This window comes from Streptopelia decaocto (assembly GCF_964273445.1).
Source record: "Streptopelia decaocto genome assembly, chromosome: 1".
Classification (NCBI taxonomy): Eukaryota; Metazoa; Chordata; class Aves; order Columbiformes; family Columbidae; genus Streptopelia; species Streptopelia decaocto.
This window is the reverse complement of record NC_138663.1, coordinates 6,532,383-6,556,060: the sequence shown is the minus strand read 5'-3', so window position 1 is coordinate 6,556,060 and position 23,678 is coordinate 6,532,383.

Genomic DNA, 23,678 nt, shown 5'->3' with positions numbered 1-23,678 from the left:
ATGAAATGTCAGAAGCTTTTTCTTATGAGTTTATATCAGCAACATGATTATCATATTGATTCTGCATATCAATGAGATAACATCCCACAGTGTTTATTCTTCACCCAATTGCTTTCTTGAACATAATAAAATTAAATCCAATATGATATTAAATGTAAACATACAGTGATATTATATGTAAATATCCATTTAAAAATCTCTCTGCTTATTGATATTCAAATTCTTTCTGCAAGTGTAACATTGCAAACTACAATAATATATTTTTCAACCTTCATCCAGGGACTGGAACTAAAAAGAGGATAATCTTTTTCTATTCCTTTCCATAATAACATTGCATTATTTATGTAGAAGAAAATGAAAACAGTAAGTCTATTCTGCCTGCACTACACTTCTTAGTTGATCCTTCCTGATTGGTCTTGGAAAGCAGAATGGATAAGAAGGATGTGATGCACATGCTAAACCAGTGCTGGCCAGACCAAACAGACAATTTTTACCCTGTCCTCTACAAATCAGTAGCTATATTTAGATTGTAAACTCCTGACCTGGGCAGTCTCCTTGTTCTGTGTTTGTACTGAGACTAGTACTATGGGGTCTCATCCTTGTCACTGGCCTCTTGTGTAATACAGTAACGCAGATAAAAATTACTTCCTTTCTGTTTTATAGATTCAAGGCCTTGGTGTTATATTTTTTTTTTGTGCAGTGGTATTGTATGTTGTCAGTATATTCAGCAGTGACTCAGAATACAGTCCTGTGCCATTAAGAAACCATCCTTGTTACTAACGCTACTCATATCCACAGATGGGAGCCTGAATCCCACTTTTTTAATGTGTTGGTGCAATTGTCCTGTTATTTTGTAGTGATGTTAAGGGTCTGCAGTCACCAATCTATGTCAGCTCCCAAAAAAAACATGTCTTTCAGTTTCTTCCATTCTGACCAGGTTCAAATGTTTACCCTGATCTGCTACTGTTAATATAAAGGTTAAAAACTTAATGTTCTTAATGAAATAGATATAAGCCAATAATAACTACAGAATTACCAAAATGCAAATTGTTGCATCTAGCCCATAAGGCACTCGTTTGATGTGATATCAGTCTAGTTTAAGGTAAACAGGTCTCAGATGATTTTATGTTCATTGGTGGTTGGTACTTTCTTATTCAAGAAAGAGAACAGTATAAAGAGCATTAAAATTTGTAATAGGGCTTCACTGAATTCATAGCAATTTGGTATGTAACCTGTTTAGCCATAATAGTCAAAAGATGACTGGAATTCTCATTCCAAATGAAGCAACTTACATCTCACTCAGAGAAACTGAATTCTTCTTGAATTGGTCTCCTCATTTCTTTGACTTGTTGCATGGATAGGGTGAAAGCTGAAGCAATCCATCAAAACCTGAAAAAGCAAAGCTCAGCAATGTAGCTGTTGATTTAATTTTACTTCCATTCAGAACTGAACCCAAAGAAAACCAGTGATTTAACCAGAACTAATCACAGAGCTGGGGAAAAAAAACGGTTTCTTTTTTTGTGTTGTCTTACGACTTCATGTAATTACATATCTGAAACAAAAATTATGGCTGTGGCCTCATGTTTGATACTTTGCCTCTTAATACATGATATTACACTTGACTTCTCCTTTTGCAATTTTCAGTAGATAAGAACATAATTGCTTTCTTTGTCTAGTGTTGCCTCTGTGCTAAATGCTCTCCATTTTACATAAGACTATTTTCCATGTTCTAGCAGTCAACCTGTTGTTCCTTTAACAGTCCTCACAGTTTGCTATCACTTTCCACTCCATACATCTTGAATATCCTTTTCCCTCAAATGTTTTATTTTATTGACTATCTTAATTAAATCCCATGAAATTTATATATAATCTGGGTTTTCTTGTTAGCCATAATGCAGAGATATTTTAATCTGAGAGCATATTCTTTTTTCTAAAAAACATTTTCCCTATTAGAGATATTTTCTTTGTTATAAATTGATCGTTATAAATTTGATGTTTTATTTTATGAGATACCACCTGTTTGCAAGTTCATGGGAAATAATAGCAAGTAGTTATTACCAGCTAATTGCCCAGTTAATGTATTATATAATACAGCAAGCTATGCAATAGAAACCATTATTTGATGTTGCACACTGTGTGACAAATACTTGGTTTCTTTTTGGTATTTCTCAAAAGAATTTGAGAGGCAGAGGTAAATTTGTTTTGCCAACATGTAATTAATGGAATGGGTGAGGTTCCTTAATTACTGAAACTCTGAGACTGAAAAATATTTAAGAAGTTTACAAATATTACAGTTTACTTTATTTTTTTTTTAACTAGTTTTCCATATAATTATGTGTAGGTCAAGGTTACCCAGATTAAATTTTTATAGTCTTTGGGGGCTATGAGGATACCTTAAACGACTGAGGACACTAAGAAAGAAATATAGCAGTATTATAATTTAAATAATACAAGCTTAAAATTTTTAAAAAATCTAATTTCCTGTGTACTAAATTTATTACATGATATACCTGTCAGAGGGAAACTTATAACAAAGACTTGATCCCAAATACTTTGGCTATAAAGAAGAAGTAGAAAGGGATTTAGTTCATAGAAAGGTTTGGCTTCCCATTTTGATTTCAGAAAAAAAAAAAATAACCTCACCTGATCCCTTTACTTTCTCTGAAGGATTCCTGACTTCTCATGAAATTGTGAGCATTATTGAAGGATTGAAACTTGATAAGGTATAGGGGGTGGGGGCATGGATTGTTTGTCTGAGGAAGATTGTGTACTTAGAGATTCAGCTCAGCATGTGTGTGACATGAAGAGACCTGCTCTAGAAAATAGCCAGAAGTTTTGTCTTCAAATCACAACTCTCTGGACTTCTGAAAATTTGTGAAATTTTAGTTTCTCTGTTCTTGTCTCCAAAGGAGTAGTAAGAATATTTCTTTTATCAAATAGATATGAGTAGGCTGCAGGAACTGGATGAACATTGATGCACTTAATGTTGCAATCAAAATTTAAACTGTTTTCCTTTGCAACCTCTTCAGTTTTAGGAAGTGATTAAAATGTATTGAAGTGTTTGAAAACTGCTAAACACAATTTAAAAACAAACAAAAAAGACTCAAACAGAAAAAAAAAAATTCAATAAATCAAACCAAAACCAAAACAAACAAGCTTGTGTTAAAAGGCCAACAGCATCCTGACATGCATCAAGAACAGCATGGCCAGCAGGAGCAGGGCAGTCACCATCCCCCTCTAGTCAACACTGGTGAGGCCCCACCTTGAATCCTGTGTTTAGTTTTGGGCTCCTCACTATAGGACAGACACTGAAGTGCTGGAGTGACTTCAAAGAAGAGCAAAAGCTGGTGAAGGTTCTGGATCACAAGTCTTATGAGGAGCAGCTGAGGGAACTGAGGGTATTTAGTCTGGAGAAAAGGAGGGTGAGGGGAGACCTTCTCGCTTTCTACAACTCTACTTGAAGGAGGTTGGAGCATGGATGGTGTTGGTCTCTTGTCCCAAGCAGCAAGTGATAGGACAAGAGGAAATTGCCTCAAGTTACACCAGGGCAGGTTTAGGTTGGATGTTAGGAAAAATTTCTTAATGGAAAGGTTTGTCAGGCATTGGAACAGGCTGCCCAGGGCAGTGGTGGAGTCACCATCCCTGGTAGTGTTTAAAATACATATGGATGAGGTTCTTAGGGACAAGGTTTAGTGTCAGTCTCTTCCTATAAAACTGATTCTATGGTTCTAATGTACTAATATCATTAAGGTCCATTGGAATGTAGAGCTTTAAGAAAAGCATGAGATACCTTGTGAAAGATAAAAAGTCATGCTTTATTTCAACCTTGGAATCCAGATCAGAGTGGTTCTGCATAGCACTGGAACTTAAGGAATGGTTATTGATTACTGATATTTCTCCCTATCGCTAATGCTTGTCTGCTGACTTCTCTACTGGTAACTCAAGCTGGCCTGAAAATAGATAGCCCTGCATGGCTCACATCTGTACACCTTCCCAAAAGATAGTAGCTGCACTTCAGACTATCTCAGCATAATTTTGTCTAGGAATTGTTTGGAAGAGGGTGAGGCTGACAACACAAAACTGCTTCTAAACCATCTTGTATCTGAACTCAGACACTCTTGTTCTCCTCTGGTCTTTGGAAGGAGCTGGGCTATTTCATGGAAGAATCCTCTTCTGTTCTGTATCTGACTGTCCAGGTTTCTCAGCTCTCCATCACTCAGTTCCTGATGTTCAGGTACTATATTTGCCTGGAAAATACAGGAGGCATCTAAGAAATACTTGTGGCACTTCACAAAGCTTGGATCCTCAAGACATTGAAAGCACGATGACCGCAGTTTTGTCCTTGCTTGGAACTGGACTGGAAATCCTCATGAGTGGAGAAATTAAGTCAAAGAGACAGATCTTGAAAGTTAATACAGGTAGTCATTAAGTACGGCTTAGTTGCGCAAGACACAACTTGCACTCACTGACCTGCGAGATATAAAACACCACCAGGCAGGTATTACACTGTGTTTTTCATCAGTGAAAACCAAGGTACTTTACGAAGAAGGTCAACCATGCTCAGGTGATGGGAAAACTGAGGTTAGGACTTCAGCCATATGGAACTAACTGAAGTGGTCATTTGGATGAAAACCTTTGCTTAGAATTTAAAAATATATGGAAAAAATTCTCCCTGCAGTTTGTTGTCCACTTTGTTCATTTTTCACCTTTCAAGGCTGTAAAAAAGCATCTTGGCTTTTTCAATATGATTAGCACAGCTGCAGAATGTCAGTGTGTACCTTGGCCTAAGATTACTTTTAAAGCATAACATGTATTGTTTTAAGGTGTCAGTGCTGTTGTGCATCACACACTAAGCTCTCCCCTATCTTCCTGTGTTTAAAAGGATTTGAGACGAAAGATATTTCAACTTCAGCTGCAGAAGCCAGAGTCCACATGTACAGCAAAGCAATTACTTGTTGCAAGCTAGAAGAAGCCAAAATTTATAGGGAGACACCAGCAAAGAGATTTTACTGTATCTTAACAGATCCAGTGGCTTTAATAGATGAGGATAGAGCAGACATGCTCAGCATGGCTGGTTTAAGAATGCCTCAATTTGAACTCGGTTGCTACTCCGTAGTCCAGGCTACAGTTCAGTATATCTTGACATCATGCACATTCTCACCCCAAGCCAAAGCATGACCAGAACAGCTGAGTGTTTTTCATTCAGATATTTAGGGAAAGATGGTAAAATATTCACTATTACACAAGTTCCTGAGGGAAAAATCTTGTCCTTCTCTGCAGAATGAATGTGGATTATTCCATTGTTTATGTCTTCCTTGCTGTTTAGCAGATACGGCTGGTCTCAGATGAAACCCCTAGAAACAATGATTTTTATTGTAACAGCTTCATTATAAGTAGTACTCCACATAAATTAATAACTTTCTGTGTGTATTCTGTAGCACCTCTTTTACTCACCACTAATAAAAGTTATAGGTTTATTTCTATGTTTCTAAAAATCAATTTGATAAACTTTTTATATAAAAGTTCTTGGACATTAAGGGTATGAAATTCCATATCTTCCAAAAACTCCAAGAAAGACTATTGTGTTTACACTAGAGTCAGTCAAGCAGCCAAATGATGAATTTATTTGAACAGTTACAAATATAATATTTCCTTTCGGCTGTTTTTATTGAAATAACCTTTTGTGACTATTAATAGCTTTCATGTAACATCGGTTTCAGCAGCCTGACCTGCCTCTAGACACAAAGCTAAATGTAAACTAATGAGCACTTAACTCTCCATTACATAAATGGACATTTATCAGATGACAAATTAAAAACAATAAGACACCAAGACAAATGTGCTGTCAACAGCATTAAGATGGGTCGTTTTCACTACTCCCCTCAACTGCACATTAATAAGCATTCCCTATTGCAGTACACTCAGTGCTTTGATATTGATTTTTACAGTGGTCTGACACAAGTCAAAGTTCTTCCACGCAGCGCCGTGTTAAGTCCCACAAGAAATATGGTAAATGTGAATGTGTCTTTGAAGCAATAATGACTGACAAATCTATAAAAAATGTTTTAAGACAACATACAAAAAACATGCTTATGTTTTTTTGTATGTTAGCTTCAGTTTCAGAAATAGGTTAATGGATATTTCAGCATTTTGAGTAAACTAAACATTCAGGCAGCATAGCAAACACAAAGGTGAGTCCACTCTATTTAGAAGAAAAATAAAAGCAAGATAGTTTGATTTGTTTGGCGATAAAGCTAATTGATTTAATGTGTAATCTGTATGTTACTTTAACTGGGAACATAGGAAGATTTCATTTTTATTTAACAATGCCTTTCATTTCTTCAAGAAGCAAATTTCTATCAGGAGATGATCATTTTAGTCATGCTTCAGAATGACATTTTTTACAAAATCAGGATGCAACTACTGCTGATGTTAACCCTTGCCTGAATCCTAGGAATAAAATCTCAGCCTTAATGAGCAAATGCCACATGTGATAAGAGGCCTCTGATGATGAGCAGCAAAATATAAGTGACTACATAATAATAGAGCAATGTGATCTAGCAGAATTAAAGACATTTGTGGAGCAGATTGTGGGTGCAGTTAATGTTTCTTAGTGTTCAGTGTCTGTGTTCAGCATGCCACAAAGAGGCAGAGTTCACCAACTGTCGGAAGCACAGGATGGAGAATGGAGATGTGTGGACTTTCTGGTACTGACTCTATGTGAACACGTGTAGTTGCTTAGCCTATTATTAACAAACAAACTGTATGAACAGCCACTGAAGTTTTGTAAGTTACTGTCACAATTCTATATAGGGAATTACATATAAAGGTATATATGGGGACAAGAAGAAGTGGGGAGGGAAAAGAAGGCTGAAATCAGCCTACTTGATACCAAGAGGTAGTGGTAATTTTGCTGTGTGAATGAGACTCAGGCACACAGAGTGGATGAGACCTGGAAACAAATGAGGGCTCCTATATCCATAACGAGCTACATCTGGCAGCATAAAGAATTACCTGACAAGGTGAACAGGTTAAACGGTATTTTTCCTTAGGACTGGAGAACAATGACCCTGGCAAAACATCGTGAATTCTAACATCTGCAAGAGGAAAAATAATAATACTTTTTAATCCTAAAGCTTAGAAAAATGTTAAATCAGAGTCGGAAAGATGAACTGGGAATCATCTGACAAAAGACGTGTGTCTGAGCTCAGGTTTCAGAGCTATGAGAACCTAGGCTCCATGAGAGTCGGTGAAGATCAGGGGGAATACTTATCTAATGAAATTTAGCTGTCTAAACCAGGACGAGACTCTTGGATGTATTGACTATCTTTCTACAAAGGGAGTTTAGAGTTACTTTGTGAAATGTTGACACCAATATTTTACATGTGTCTGTGTACGTCTAGAAACCTGTGTGTGGTCAATGAATCCCACCCTGTGCGGTAAACACACACACACACAAAGTTTTGCATTTAATTTGTCCTATAGGTAACACTAGAAACATTTTCTAGACCAACTTATATTTGTAACTGGTATTTACTGTATTAAAAGTCAGACACTTAAATGAGGCCCAGTCATCAAGGGATGCAGACTCGTCTGTTGAAAACCAAGCCCATTTAAGGCATTTTCAGGAAGTTTTCCAAAAGCAAAGGATCCTAAATCAGCGGTCAATTTGGACAATATGTGCAAGTATAGATTAAAACTCTCCAGAATTCTTCATTTGCCTTCTAAGTTTGCACATAAACTCAGTTAAGAGCATAAATACATCATCAAATGTGTTGTTGGAGTCTGAAACTAATATCATCTTTTGCAGTAATATACTGTATGAAGATTTCCTCTGGAATTTCAGTTTTACACAGGCAAAAAGAAAAATCTAATTTCTATTTAAAATTTCTGAGGAAGACATTGGTTTACTCTTAAAAATAACTGAACAAGTGCTCATTGAAAATAATTCCATCTCTTGCTATGCATTTTTAAGGACTCAAGGTCTGTGTTTGACATATGGGGATATTGAGAAGGTTTAACATTTTCTCTCTCAATGCTCCCATGGTAGTGAATGCAGGAAATATTTCCCACTATCATCTCAGTTCCTGTCAAAAATCAGCCTCTCCCTGGAATTAATTAGAAAAGGGTGTATAATTTGCCCTAGCTTGATAGTATGTTTTCAGAGGACATAGTCAGACATCTGTTGTTGATGGGACAATGTGACATAGGCAGGCGTCTGGACCTCTGTGGTTCATTGGAAGAAACGTACACTGTTTTCAGCATGAGGAATTGGTGTTCAACTTTCTTTATGTTTTAATGTTAGCTAGTTCTTTCATGTGGAAAGTTTTAAAAGGAACATTGGACTGAAATCAGGTTGTTCCACATTTTCATATTTGTAGAAATGTAGGAAGTTGCTGATTGATCCCTTCTGTGTTTGTTCACACCAGAAAAAAAAGTGTGAGGATGCTGAGAGGATGAAATATAACACTTTAAAGTGAGTATTTTTTCTTTTACTTTATTTTGGAAAAGTTCACAGTCTACCTAAGTGCTCCTTTATTTGGAAAAGGAGTCAAGAGTTTTTTAGGAAAACATCTTAGTAAGGAAATTCTTGTCTCTGCTTTACATTAGAGAGTAATGAAGTTTTCTATTGTTTAGCTGTTCTTTAACTTTTTGGCCCCTTCCTTTAAAGCACTCACTAAACCAGCTGAAATGTGCTGATGAGTATTTTTGGAAATAACTTGTAATATAGACAGGGGTTTTTTTGACAAATCATAAGCAGTACTAGTGGCTTTGCTAGGAAAAAAAAACCTTCTGAAGAGCAAACATTTAACTTCAAAAAAAGGCTAGACAGTACTAGGGATCAGGTGTTTTTAAAGCTTCCCTGAGGGAAGTTATTTTGGGTGCTGTGCCTTTGCAGAGCACTTCCATTTCAATGAACATATTGCATCCACATTTGTGCTCAAGAGACACATAGCAATGTCTTGGGGGAAGGCTGTGATGTCATGAAGGGATACCTCATAGAGGATTGACTGCATCCATGCAGAGAAGGTCAAAGGCAGTGAGGCTTTGCATGGCTCTGCACATTCCCAGGAATGCTTGGCATGTACCTTTGCTTGTGGAGAGGCCCGGGAAAGCAAATTCTTTTACCTTCTCCTGTGCCAGGTTAAACAAGCTTACTACATGGAGCTTATCAGAGACTGAAGGAAATTGAGCAGCTTTTTATTACAATTATGGCAGAGCACTAGAAGGATTTTGCTGGTTCCTCTGGTCCCAGGTCCTGTACTGGTCTATATACAAGTTGTCAATGCTTGGATTGCCTTTGCAAAGCTGTGTGCAAGAAGCCCCAAAACCATATTGCTTGCTCCTGAGTGCCTGTTGTCAGTGGCTTTTCCCTGAACTGTTTATAAATGTGCACAAATCTTTCTTTAATGGACACTTCAATTCTCGGTTAACTAGACAGCCTTTGAAACGAGTAAACAACCTTGCTGTCCTCTCAGTTTTTAGGGTTTTCTGCTCCTCTCTTCCTTCAGCCCCTTTTTGCCCTCAGATAGATCTGTTTGCTTTTAAATACTCTGTGTCAAAGTCAAAAGAATCAACAATGCCCAAGCCCTCTTTTTCTTGTAACATTGCCATTACTGAAGAAATGCGATGTTACTTGTTTGGTCTTGCAGGCATGTCTTCAGGGGTTATTTTTGAAAGACGATGGTGGCAACGAGTTGTCTCATCTCCTCTGTGAGTTCCCTCAGCACAGGATAATTGGCCATTCTCACCTGGCCATAATTGAGCAGGATTTGAGATTATGAACCAGGTACTGCCCTTCCTTTGGCTAGCTATCTCACTCAGCTGTAATGTCAATTATCTTCGTGGCCTGTTTTAGCCTTCTCCCAAAACCCGGAGAGTTGCATCTTATCAGCTGAAAGACTGATTTTAGTGAACTAAAAACCACTCCCAGTCAGACATTGATGAGTCTGCAAACCAACTGAACAAGTAACACACCATCTTAATGAACCAGTAGGCATTATCATGAATCATTATGAATTCTCATTAACCACAAACCAGTAATTAGCTGTGACCTCTATTTGGCATATGTACAGATATCTATTTTTGAGACCACTCTCTTAACAACACTGGAGAACCATTGATTTGTGGGGCTGTCCAAATCTCTCCGTGCTGGGTGTGAACATTATATCAACACCAAAAGGATAACTAATAATCACCACAACTTTTTGTGACCCTGAACTTTCCCGATTACTTGACTGTTTCTATCCTCCAAGAAAAGCTTCCTAAAGCAAATGCCTTTGAAGGTAAGGCAGGAGAAGGAAACACAAGCTTCCACGGTGTGGTCTTAAACCTGTATAATTTGCTGGATGCAGAAAATGATGTTCTGAACTGGCCACCAAATTAACCTCATCCAGTATGGTGTCTCAGCAAGACTCACACTTGACAGCTCCCTTGCAGCACAGGACAACCTCAGAGTGAAATGGCAAATGGGAGGTAGTGAACTATCTCCCATACTTGTTAGCTTGCAAACAGATCTCCATTAGTGAAGCCTGAAGCTTAAGATCTCCTCACCTCTCCCAAATATTCCTAGCATTTATTATCATTAATATCGTAGTTATTCCTGTTAGTTTAATACCATATCTAAACATCCTAAGTTAATTTTGGAGGGAGTGTGGATGGAAATATAAGGGGTTTATTTATTTTTAATAAGGGTAAGCTCAGGCATTAGAAACTAACTGTGCTTTCCCAGTTTTCGTATCACTCCCCGAGCAACCTCCTACCAACATCTTACAAACTCAGACTGACACAGAACTGATAAATTGACAGAAAGTATCAAATGTCAGCTAGGGCTCTGATTCTCTCTGGAGGCTCTTGGGAACAAAGTATGAACAGATTGTTCATGCTGGAATACCTCATTATTTTAAGCAAATTGACTTTCTTATTGACTACATCGAAAGGTTGTACACCAGTTATAATTACCAGTTCTACTTAATTTTCTTTTATAAAAAGGTCTGTACTCTCTACTTGACAGCGTTATTTTGATTAACCTACTTTTTGCCCCAAGAGGCCATTTAATATTTAAAAAAAGAATGGCTTGATCGTATAGATGTATAGCACATGCACAGGATTATTGTGTTATAATCACCCATATCTAATCTGAATGGTGAAGTGCATTGCACTACATTTTGTAATGACCTATGAGATTTTGAGGTTAACAGGAATATAGACATTAAAAATAAAAAAGTTCTGCAACTGCAGGAGCACAAAGAGCATGTTGCATAGTCTACGATAAAATATAACCATGTGATGCGAAGCAAGAAGATTAAAGGATTTGTTTCACACCCCTTGATTTTAGTTTGTGACTATTTTATGATTGCTATATTTGGCTGATGTTTTATTGTTAATTAAAATGTGATACATTAATGATACATTCATTTTTACATTCTCTCCTCTGTTGATCTGAAATCTAGCTTTCACCCACCTCTAGTTTCAAGGTGGCAGAGTAATATGAACTGACTACAGTTTGGCCTGCTCAGATATGGTCGAGGTAATTGCTGGAAACAGTTTCTTGGCCTTCTGAGAGACAAGACAGGGACTGAAAAGAGCCTGCTGATGCAGAAACATCTACCTGGAAGGAGGGCCAGTGAAATGTCACTTGTAATCCCATTAGAGTGATGCTGGTTGGCTACCACACGCTGCCCTAAGGGAAGCACTTGGTCTCCACACTAGTTCATAGAAAAATAGGGGGAAAAAAATGATGACTGGTTCAAAAAAGATAATGCTGTCAAGGGTCTAAAGCCAAATATACTTTCTCATGTTCTCAAAAAAAAAAAAAAAAAAGAAAAAGATAATTTATATTTTTTTATTCTAGATTTTTCTCTCCTTGTAATAATACATGTCCAGTTCTGATGCTATTTTAAATTGATCTTTCAAGTCAGGAAATTCAGAAACAAACTTTGATAACCTCCACATACAAATTTTCTCTTGACGCATTAACAAATCTGTGAAATGCTGTTACACTATGACACATACCTTCGTGAAAGTGACCTCTTCTTATTTGGATATTGGCCCTTGCTATGTTTATCTTGTTGACAGGAAAAAGACTCGGTATGATTAGAGGGATAAAGTCAAAAGTGAAGACCAAATTAGAATGTATTTTCATCATTAGAAAGGCAAAACTCTGCTTGCAGAACCTTCATTGCTGGTAATGAGGCAAGAGGTAAGAAGAACCCTGCTTGGCTTTCAGATCACAGGCTGTGCTTGCAAGTGGGAGAACAGAAAATAAGCATCTTTTCACTCATGAACTGAGAAAATTGGATCTGGAATCCATTGGGAGAAGACCTATAGGAACATACAATGTCATTTTTACTGTCACATTTCCGACTACAAGCACTTTTTGGGAGCTCCAGTCATAGCCTGAAGGAATGAACTAATAAAACACATGCACCCTGTGGGGCTGTTGTGCTAGGGAATGAGTGACCACTATTAAAATAACCCTAAGATGTTTCAAATTCAGATTTATGAGTTTTATAGTGAGAGCATTTAAAAATGGTAGGCTGCTTTTACTGCTGCAGAATGATTAGCTCCCTCCAGAGAAATGAAATAAGACCTAGGTATGCCCTGTTTAAGCAAAGGATTAACTGAAGACATGGGGCTGTCATTGAGATGCCAGAGGTCTGCAGCTGTTGTAGTGGAGCAGATTTAAGAATCACATTATTTTTCTGGAACTGTTTTGCCACATTCTAAAAGCAAAATTTAGGGAAATAATTGCTTTCCAGACAACTTTTTTATGAAACAGACACAAAATGCAAAGTATTTTGCTTTTACACAGAGTATATATTTACCTTAATTTACGCAGTCAGCTAATACCAAATTTGTGGAGATTATGCAAATCTTCTAGTATGCACCTACACACACACCAAATGTGGGTTTATGGCCATGTAGGGTAAGATTCAAGGAAGCCTGCAGGAAACTGAATTGGGTTGTGGGTAAAATTTAGGTTCTGGGATGTTGTAGTTCAGTGACTGTCTACTTCTAAAGATCCCTAAACCCACTATTTGCGGAAATTATTTTGAGGGGTGATTTCTTAAGAGCTTGTGATTTTCCTTTTGAACTAGGCCAAAAACAGCATGTGCAGTTATTTGCTGTGGTCTGAACAACTCTTTGCTGTCTAAAATCCATGTAAACTAATGGGACAATAACTTAGCTCCTTCAGTTGTCCAGGTTGGTAGGTCCATGGAGAGTGTATTTAACTCATATTGATGTGATTTGACTCCTCACATTACTGTATGTATATACATTATTTTGACTTATTTAGTTTCTTTTACAACCTTTTTACAACTTATCGATCCCCTGGTCAATACACTTGAAAGATCTGGAGGGCAGTTCAGCTCACCCAAAAGTAGACAAAGATTAAGTTGCTTAAACATAAGCTTCCAGTGCCACCTGAAGCACCCTTGGGGATTTGAGATACACCAGGAGACTGGCTCATATAACACAAAATGTATGATTCCCAGAGCTTTCTAGAAGAGCGTCTGGTTGCCTGACTCCATCCCAGATAGCACTGGATGTCTACTTGTGAGCATTTAAATTGAATCCCACACTTCCAATTACTATTAGTGGAAGCTTAGGCACCTATCTTACACATAGGTACTTGCAGATCTTTACGTTTAAGTGTCTTGATCTGAGCTGAATCCTATTTGCCTTCTCAGGGTTGTGAAGGATCTGAGATCTGGAATCCCAAACGAACCGAAATGCCTTCCAGCATCTTTTAAGCAGTTTTTTTGGAGGAAGAGTTCACGCACATCTGTTTGGTTATGACAGCTCTAGTAGGAGCCTGGCATTTACCTGGTGGGAGTTGTAAACCCGGGAGCAGACACCAACGTGCAGTACATTGAAAGGTTTATGCTGAAAATGTCCTAAACCTCTTACTCTGAGTTTGATCATTATAGCGTATCTATGAAATGACTTGTTACTAATGCTAAAAAGTATTCTGCAAGTTGCAGTGTTGCATATGAAGAAATATGTACATATATAAGGTAAATATATAAAAGCAAGTGTTCCTTATTGAATGTACAAGAATCTATTGTCATCTAAGGTGTTATACCAAGCAGTTCTTGTGTGTACATCTGTACATGAGTGTACATGTACATCTGTATATGAGTATACATATGTAAGACTGTATGTATTTAAGAGATAGATACATGTGTACTAGGTATAACTATGTAAGAACTATAATGAGTTGTGAAAAGCTAATATAAAAAAAGTATTTCTTCAGAAGCATAATGTAACAGTAATAAATCAGCTTAGTGCAATTCATTATGCTCACACTTTGGTCTTTCAGCAAGACAGCATTGCTCTTTGCACTTACAATGTTAATGAGGGAACAATGCATTTACTCCAGCTGTGGTCCAAAAATGTGTGTGCAGAGAAGTAGTTACATAACTCAGCAGCTTCAGGATGGGTCAATGCATTCAAGCTCTAATGGATCCATCTGTGCTTTCCTACTGTTGCACCTACCTATACATGTTACTTTCAGAGTGGTGAAGCCAATGTGTTAGCAAAGAAAGAGGAAGAAAAAGCAAAAGTGAAAAATCTGCTGAAAAGATTAATTAACCTCCTTCCATGTGGAATCCCTTTCATTAAGGTATAGATGTACATAAATGCACTTTACACTATGAAAGATGGGATTCTCTTTCAGTTTCTGTGTGTGATCTTATTGATGGTAGAAGCAGAAATTCTGCCCAACTTTGGAGTCTTAAACCCTCGCTCTGCTCTGCAAGCCATGTATATCTTGGCATGTGCAGTTCCCCACACTGGCATGTCAAGGCAACTCAGCCTTGATATGAAGATATGGCCTCAAGGGGAGAAAATTAAGGTCATTTCCATCTTTGAGTGTTGAGAATTCATGAATACAGTATCTTATAGTTGGCTAAAAAGGGCTTTTTTTTTTTTTTTTTTTTTTTTGACTTTCTCAGGCATTAGTGTGTTTGTAGAGACAGCAAAACCGTGGGTATTCCATGGCTTGGAAAAGCAGCAATTCCCTTCTCATTGAAAGCATTTCACAGTCCACAAAAGCCTAATATACCATAATGACATTTTATTGTGGGTACTTTAGCCATAGTACAATAAATGACTTGAGGGTTGCCTTTCTACACATATTTTTGCCAAGTGCAGCATCAAGACCTTGCTTTTTAGTTCCAGGTTAAGAGCTGGATCAGGACAGTTGAATAAAGTATAGTGCACCAAAAAGAAAGTATGTGGTGAAAAAATCATCTCTTTAGGAGCTGTGTAACTGGGAGAGCTGTGAACTGGTCAGAGACTGGCTGAGAAACAATGTATTTCTGGAAGGAAAACAACTTAGAGACATTGCTATTAGCTACACTTCCAGATTATTATAATGTTTTTCTAATGTAGCTCTTGTTGACTCCTTCCTTCTAACTCAGTGATTTAGGTATCTGATTTTCACACTGAAAGCAAAAAGTCCTAGATTCAGATTGCAGATGAGCTGCTTCCATCACAACTGTCTTGAAGGCATTTAAATACCACACAGAAAAGTGCACTTTAATATCCCAGACATTCCCCCTGAGTAGTTGCAGGAGATGTTTGTGGTCCTCATGGTTTCCAGAACACAGTGCAAAGCTCCACCAGTACCACATGGTATTCGACCAGGCGTGATCCTGTCTTACACACCAAATTTCTCTAATTAAGAACAACTTGTCTTCTCCACCCCAGCCATTCCCAACCTCTGCTTCAATTCTTAACTATGAGAAATGTCTGCTATGGTTTCTGACCTCAAACAAATCCAAATAAACTAGAAATTTCTTTGAAGTTATCTGACTCCTCCTTCTTTCTGTCTTTTTATGCAATTCATCTACTGGCTCTATCACAGCTATCTAGCACAAATCAATGAAACAGATTTCAATCTTAATTGCCTCTAATTCATGATGGAATTATTAATTGAACATACTGTATCCTGCAAAGCTTCTGTCCTTTGTTCTGCAGTTTTACTGTGCCCTGATTAATTGATTCTGGTAGTATCTTATAATGGACTGCAAGGACTCTCTTCATAAAACAATAAAATAAAAAGATTGTAAAAAAGACATACTGAATTGCATGTTAAAAAAGAATGTTTCCAGCAGCTGAATGGACTGTAACTCGTACATTTTACCTTGGCTCATAAAGCAAACAGCTCTTTCAATAGTCTTCTGTATCATGCCCTCCTCCACAAAGCTAGTAGATAAGATTTATTGGAGAGATTATAAGAAAGAGATAAGGAAACATTTAAAATTACTCTGAACTAAACTTTGATCCTAATAGCAATGGTGCAACAAGAGACAACAATCTGAAAGATGTCCCAGCATAAGCAAAGGTATAAAACATTGCTGCTCTAGCACATCCTTGCTCCTATTTCAGGAAATCCTGGGGAATTATACATTCCTCTGAATATTGCACCAGTAGAAGGAGAAATGATGGTCATTCTTTAACGCACTGTGATTCACAAAATCAGACTCTGACATCTATTTTCTACAAATATTTGACAGTTCTCTAAACTCTGCCTATAATTGAGTAAAGTTAGCTGTCATTCAGCACTGCTTTGTCATTTGGTATCTGGCCTGTACACTGCACTCTCTTGTTGCAGTTTCACAAGAGCTTGAAGTTTGTCTTCTTTTTTCCTCAGTTTCCCCCAAATTCTGTGTTCCAAGTTCCTTATTCATTCCCATGTGTCATTCTCTATACAACTGTGAAACTGTTGCAGATTTTCTTTTTTCTTTCTTTTTTTTTTTTTTCTTTTTTTTTCCTTTGTTTAACTCAGCTCATTTCAGAAATCTGAGTTATGGCACAACTCTGCAAAAGCAGCACTGGTAGAACAGAGGTATTGAATTATTCTGGTGAGACATGGGCTGGAGGTGCCTGGGGCATGATGGGGTAGAGAAAGTCTTATACAGGTTTTTCAGCTGGAGAAAATGTACCTTGGAATGACACAAATGAATCAGACAGCAAAAAAGATGACGAGCTATTAGGGCTGTTGAAAAGGAAATTCAATTGACTGTCATCTTTATACAAATCTGTGAGAGTCAAGCTTGAAGTTACAGTGAAGAGGTCTGAGAGAGCAGAGATAGTGCTGCTAAAGTGCAGGGTTTTTGTCTGCTTTTTAGCATAGCCTTGTCCCTATGTGTGAAATTACAGCCTTGTCCTACTTTACCTTTGAACAGTACCACTGAGATGCATTTTCATTTACTTGTTCTTTTGTATTGTGTAACATCCACTCTGTGCAGAGATGCAAATAAATACAAGAAGTGCAGGGAAATAGTGAACCAGAATCTCTGTGTCTTGCTTTGAGCTCAGACTCTCTCCTTTCATTCTCCGCTCTGTTTTTCTGCATACCTTCTACCTTGTCATATTCAGATCATGCCTCATTTAGCTGAATTACTCAGGTCACCTTAGATTAATGGTGCAATTTGGCACTGATGCTGCTGATGTATCCCTATTTGAGTGCTGTGTCAAAGAAGTCATAATATAAGCAGCATTTAAGAAGGTATCTACTAACAAACAAGAACACAGACTAGGAAATCTGGTATTGGCCATTACCTTGTTTTTTATGATGAATTAGTAGGTGTACTGGAGTAATAGTCCTGTGCATATGTAATTTTGCTCTGCATTTTCGAAGGCCCCTCAATTCAACCTCCCATCCTCATTAATTTTCAGCATGTGCTGCTGAAAATACTTCCTTCCTACAGCAGTTTTACCTGGTGAATCTATTTTCTTAATTAAGAATCTTGAAATCAGAATAACAGTGGAACCATAGAATGCATCCCAGCTAAAAAATACTCTATCCTGAAAAGTTGGTTCTTTTTCATTTAAAATCAGCTAACACAGGAAGAGATTAAATTGAAAAAATATTCCAAATATTAGCATAAAAACCTATGCTGTCATACAGAGACTTTGAAAGAGAGAAATTGATGTTGTTTAAAACATGATCTTCTTTTGTAGGCATTGGAAAATAACTTGTCCTTAGAAATCCTAGTGCAGAAATAAGTTTAGGCATATATTTGTTTTAATCATCTATAGTAGTGAATGGGATACTTGAAATGCTTAAATTTCAGCATATGCTTAAGTTTCATGCTCAGTTAGATTCCTAGTATATTATGCCAATTTTAAAAAGTGTCACAGCTTAGAAAATCACAGTCACGTTAAAGATAGATTCTTTTCTTTCCTTGCCTTTTTATTATATGTTCAACATGTAACATTAATATTTATAAGCATATGGAAAGCATATTTACATGCACTTTCCTGTAAATAAGATGCTTGGAATTATTACAGCATTTATTTGCTTTATTTTTTCTTCATCATTGTGGTTTCTTTTTCTGCCTTAGGTTTACCACTCCTTTAATACACTGAAAATAAGCATCATCTTTCTTTCTTTTCTCATTTTGAGCTGTTATCTCTCCTTCTATTTACTTATTTCACTTTTAAAAAATTGTCAGCGATTTTCTACAATTTTGGCTTTCATTAAGGCTTTCTTTTACTTTCTGTTTTTCATATCTGTCCCAATTTGTTTCTAGCTCCACTGCTTTGCCCGGTTTCTGCTATGCATCAACAGTGAATGGACAATGTCTATAGTATTTTCTTTGCCTAAGACCACCAGGTGAAACTCTAGTCTCTCAGTATTTCTGACATGGTTTAGCTTAGAAAGTGGAATACAAAGAGCAACATACCCAAAGGATAATTTTCAGTGTCAGACTTGTAAACATCTGCATATCTAGAAGTGTAATGATTTTAATTCAAAAGAAGAATCTTTATTCACCCAAGAAGCAGCACAGGTAATTAACTGGCAGTATATATATATCCTGGGGAATGCTTTGGAAATGCTAGAAACCCACATCCATCAGTTTTACTCTTTGCTGCCTGCTATTGAAACCACAAGTGCTAAAATTCTTATCCTAGCAGTGATCTGAAAAAAGCCTAAAAAACCCCAGCGTGTTGGGGTTTATTGTCTCATTTAAAGCTCTAACACCCAAAGGCTATTTTATCAGGCTTTGAGGAAACAGGAACCTTTGTAAGTTAGCTTAATGGATATTTTCAACTGTCCTCTTAAAACCAAGTAGTGGAAGAGGGTTTTTTTTTTTTGCTATTCTTTATACTAGTAGTGATTGGAAATTTTTACACAAAGTTCATAAAGAAGAAATTTTATGTCTTAGTCCAGACACAGCCCTCTGTGAGACATCCCTGATGCTGGTTTAGCTGTGAGGCAGAATAACACGTAAAGCCAGACACTGTGGAGATATGAAGCCCTCACTTCTGGGGTAGTCTTCCTGGGTGATTTGCCCTAAAACCGGGGAGCTTATGATATCCCTGCTGCAGTCCTGTAAACCTGATATCCTTGTAGAAATACATGTAACCAGACTGCCAATTTCAATGCCTCTTGAAAGCTTCTGCTCTGCAGAAAATTCTGTCATAAAGCATTTTCAGACCAATTCAGTCTGTTTCAAAAGAATAAGGATTTTTCCATTAATTGGAATCATTACCTTTTGTCTAAATTATCCTTAACACCACTCATTTTGAATTATATATATATAAATAGCAGCAGATTGTTCTCATGCTTTTCTTAGTATGAGGCGCTAATTACGTATATTCCCAGGATAGAAAAAACCCCAAACTTGTAACATTGCAGTGCTGACCCTCCCTTCAATATGTCACATTACGTAGATTAAATTGTGTAACCTCTCTGTCCTTTAGATTAAACTTTTGGAAAAGTATGGAATACTATGCTTTAAATTATTTTTCATTAGTACTCAATGATGAAAGTATTGTTTTAATGCCTGATTTTTTTTTTTTTTTTTCATTGCAAAGTAGGGAGAAGAATGTGGGGGAAGGATTTGTTTTACTTGACAAATACAGCAAGTCTTTCAGTGGAATCTCGATATGAAATGCTGTTTCTCTAGAGGGATCGCTAGCCCTTGTAAGTGCTGCAGTAAGCCTAATTAAAGCAAATATTGAATCAGACAACGCTTACATGGATGTATAGTATATTGCTTTTTGATTATTCAACAAGAAGTTCTACTAACCTTGTTTTCACTGACCTGTAAGAAAAAATGCATTCTCTTTAGGTTTGCTACAGTGAAATCTCATAATACCTCATTTCTAAACACAAATACCCACCTCTTCCCTGAGAAATCCTTGTAATTTATGTAGAATAATGTGTCTTTCAAAGTCTGGATTGAAATACATAAGAAATAAAAAAATTACTCTTACTTGAAAAATATCTTGGGTTCTAGTTACGATTCTGCCTATGCCCAGGTCAGCTATAAATGTTTTGACCATGAATTCAGTGTAAATTATGTCTCGAGTTGAAAATACATCTGTCTTATGATAATACCTGGGCTTCAGTTTGCCCGGCAGCAGTGGATAATCAAAGCCTTGTTTTGGATAGAATCAGAAAAACAATCCATATTTTGTCACTGATGCTTCAGTGCAAATAAGCAAGCAGGACATGGAGGTAATACTATCTTTTTATTTTAAAGGGTATGCTTTAGAGCTGCCTGACACATCGTTTAACATCCATTCAATAATGCAGTATTCTTTGCTTAACACTGAACATTCATTTCTGTCTGAATTTATCTGAATTCTTTCTTCAACCAAAGACCAACCTGTACCCCATTGTACCGGGCAATTTCAGAGTGCGGATGTCTTTCCCAAGTGGATTCTCTCCTTTAGAGCCTTATGCACCACCAAACAACATAATCAGTGTCAGAGGTACAGGGCAATCATTTTATCTAAAGCCACCCACTCCTCTTTTGTTTTCCTGAGAACACGGTATGCTTTTTATTTTACATCCTCCTCTTCACATCTGCAGATGTGAAACTTTAAATGCAGGGTATTAAAAAAAAAAAAACAACAGAACACAACATGAAAATTACAGAGCTTTGCAGTCAAGCACTATCTGTCTACAATTCTACAAGAGAAGTGGAGAGAGAGAATGTTACATGTTACTTACAGACATCCATGTGTTAAAAAGAAAAATAACCTTTTCCACACAAAAAAAAAAAAAGCAAAGATTGCTATCTGCATTTAATACCAAATACTAGAAAATGAAAAGTGCATTAACTTCTATGAAATAGATAAGCCTTTCAAATGAAGCTCTAAAGGGCCATTTCTATGAATAAAGGAAACTGTAAACTGAATATCAGAAAATGTTTCCTAGCTGTTAGATCTAGCATAGGTAGACACAAGCAATGACACAACATGAACTCTAAACTTATGAGAAGTGGATGCTGTATTAACAAACCAGCCAGAGGACCAATCCATAAGAAAATCCTCTAAAACTAAGAAGAATCCACTCCATGTCTAATTCTACAGTTATCTGATAAATATGCTAATACATCTCACCTTACAATCACACTTTGCTCTGTTTGGGTTTAATAATAGATTGCAGTTAAAACCGTGACTGCAAAACTCACTTTTCCTGCAATGGGCCAGAAGTTCTCCTTCTGGTACAAAAGTCTTCCTGTTGTAGCATATATTTGGACTTACACCTAGCATGCTTTTGTCTCTGTAAATGTCAGGTTCATTATAAGCATGATGTATAATTATTAATTGGTTTCCAATAACATTTAGAAGTCCCAGCAGAGACTGGAATGCAAAGGAAGAGATTTTCTTTGTCACAGAGATCTGTCAGGATAAAGATAAAAAGGCAAAGAAAGAAAGAACTTTGTCTACAACTGAAATCAGTGAATGAGCTTGGATGAAACCCAGGTGTCCTGATCCCCATAAATGTTTTGCAGTCCACCACCTTTTTGCATGTTACTTATAGAAGTGTTTTGTGCCAGCAAATTGTGAATCACAGACACTAGAGCAAGGCCTAGAGTTCTGGCAAATAGATTTACACAGTGTTAAGGGAAGATATACTGAAATGTACACACATTCAAAGGCAGATGTAACAGAAGAGTACATTTATTTAGAAACTCACATACATTCAGATTGACATAGGCACATACAATATGCAACAGCTGAGCAGGAATAATTAACATCATGTACATATATGTGTAGCATGAAGAACAATTGATTGAGTAGCTTTTCCATGGAAAAGGAAAAGGGTTTTACAGTGTCCGAAAATGGTTATACTGGGAAATATAAAGAAAATCGTGACCTGCAAGACACAGAAGGATTCAGGTGCCAAATTGTAGACAGCTTGTGTCATTTTAAGATACCCTGGGAGACCTGAGACCCCTTTATGGGACAGATAGAGGAGCTGTATTAAACTCATTCCATTCTGAAGAGGAAGACAGAGAACAGTTGGGGTAAGATTATGTTGTCTGTATGGGTATTAGATGGCCACATGGGAGCAGCACACAACTAAAAGCAATTATCCCTGGAATCAGTGTTCTAGAGTTCGTATCACCTTATTCTGGCATCTAGAAGATGAGGTGTTTATGTACCTACTCAACACAAATGAGTCTTCCCCAATACAGACCTAAGTGTTTAGGATGCAATTAATCTGGCCAAAAGCAAGTATCCACTTTGTAATGAAACCATTTGTGCCCTATACACTGCTGATTTTAAGGAAATGATGAGTTCTCTGCTGAATGTAAAAGGAACCTATGGTGACTTGCTCAGCTGTAGTCATCTACATCATAGAAACTGCAATTAGGTTCCAGTGAAGATGCAATCTCACCCAGTGTGCACATCTTGTTCACAGGGCTTGTGTCAAGCTAGAAAACCTTCAGAAGAATAAGGAAATATGGTCTATGAAAAAGGAGTGAAAGAAATTAATAACCTGATGTGGAAATAGTAGCAGTCTTTCAGATACAGAAATGGCTGCTGCAGTGTGAGAAGGAACAATCTATTCCTCAGGCCAGTGCAGGAAATGATTAGAAATAACGGGTTTCAGTCAAAGCAAAAACATTAGGAAAAAAAACAACCAAGCAAAATCCTCTTTTGAACAATGTGGACAGAGAGGCATCAAGCAGACTGTCTACGAAGTTGTGATGACTCCATCACTTGAAATCTATAAGAAGACCTTAAAGAAACATCTGTCAGAACTAACACATCTGCTGTTGATTCCTCTTAGGGCAGGAGGATAGATGAGATGGCCTCTGAGATCCCTCCCAACCATATGAGTCCATGACACAGAAATGAATAATTCACTTTTTATCTTTGCAGATATGTGGAAATAAATAATAACTGAAAGTCTAATCTTAGCAAGACTCAGAAAACTAGGAAAAACACATATAAGTCATTGGTAATCCTGTAAGATAATTTATATTGCATTGCAAAAGTGCTCAGCATCTAGACAATTAGGTAGCTTTTCATAATACCTCAACTACAACTAAAATGTCAAGTGAAAACAGACTTGCCAAGTCTACCAACCATGAGTTTAGAGAAAGTCTAGGCAAATTGCCATATGAATTTTGAAAAACAGAGCAAGTAAGGTGGAGGAATAGTCCCTTCTAACCCATAACATGTCAGATCTTGGACTGTACATGATCCATCATTGTGACAAAGACAACATTCAATTAATTTACAGTCCATTTTATTGCTGAATCTACTTACTGCATAGTTTGTGCTACAATTTAGCATAGTCAGGCACCCATACATAGGGAAGAAATCGATATTTGAAATATCCTTCCCCCCAAATAGCCCATGTTAGTTTCTAGCATCAATATTATTTACTCTGAGAGCATGCACTTGAACAA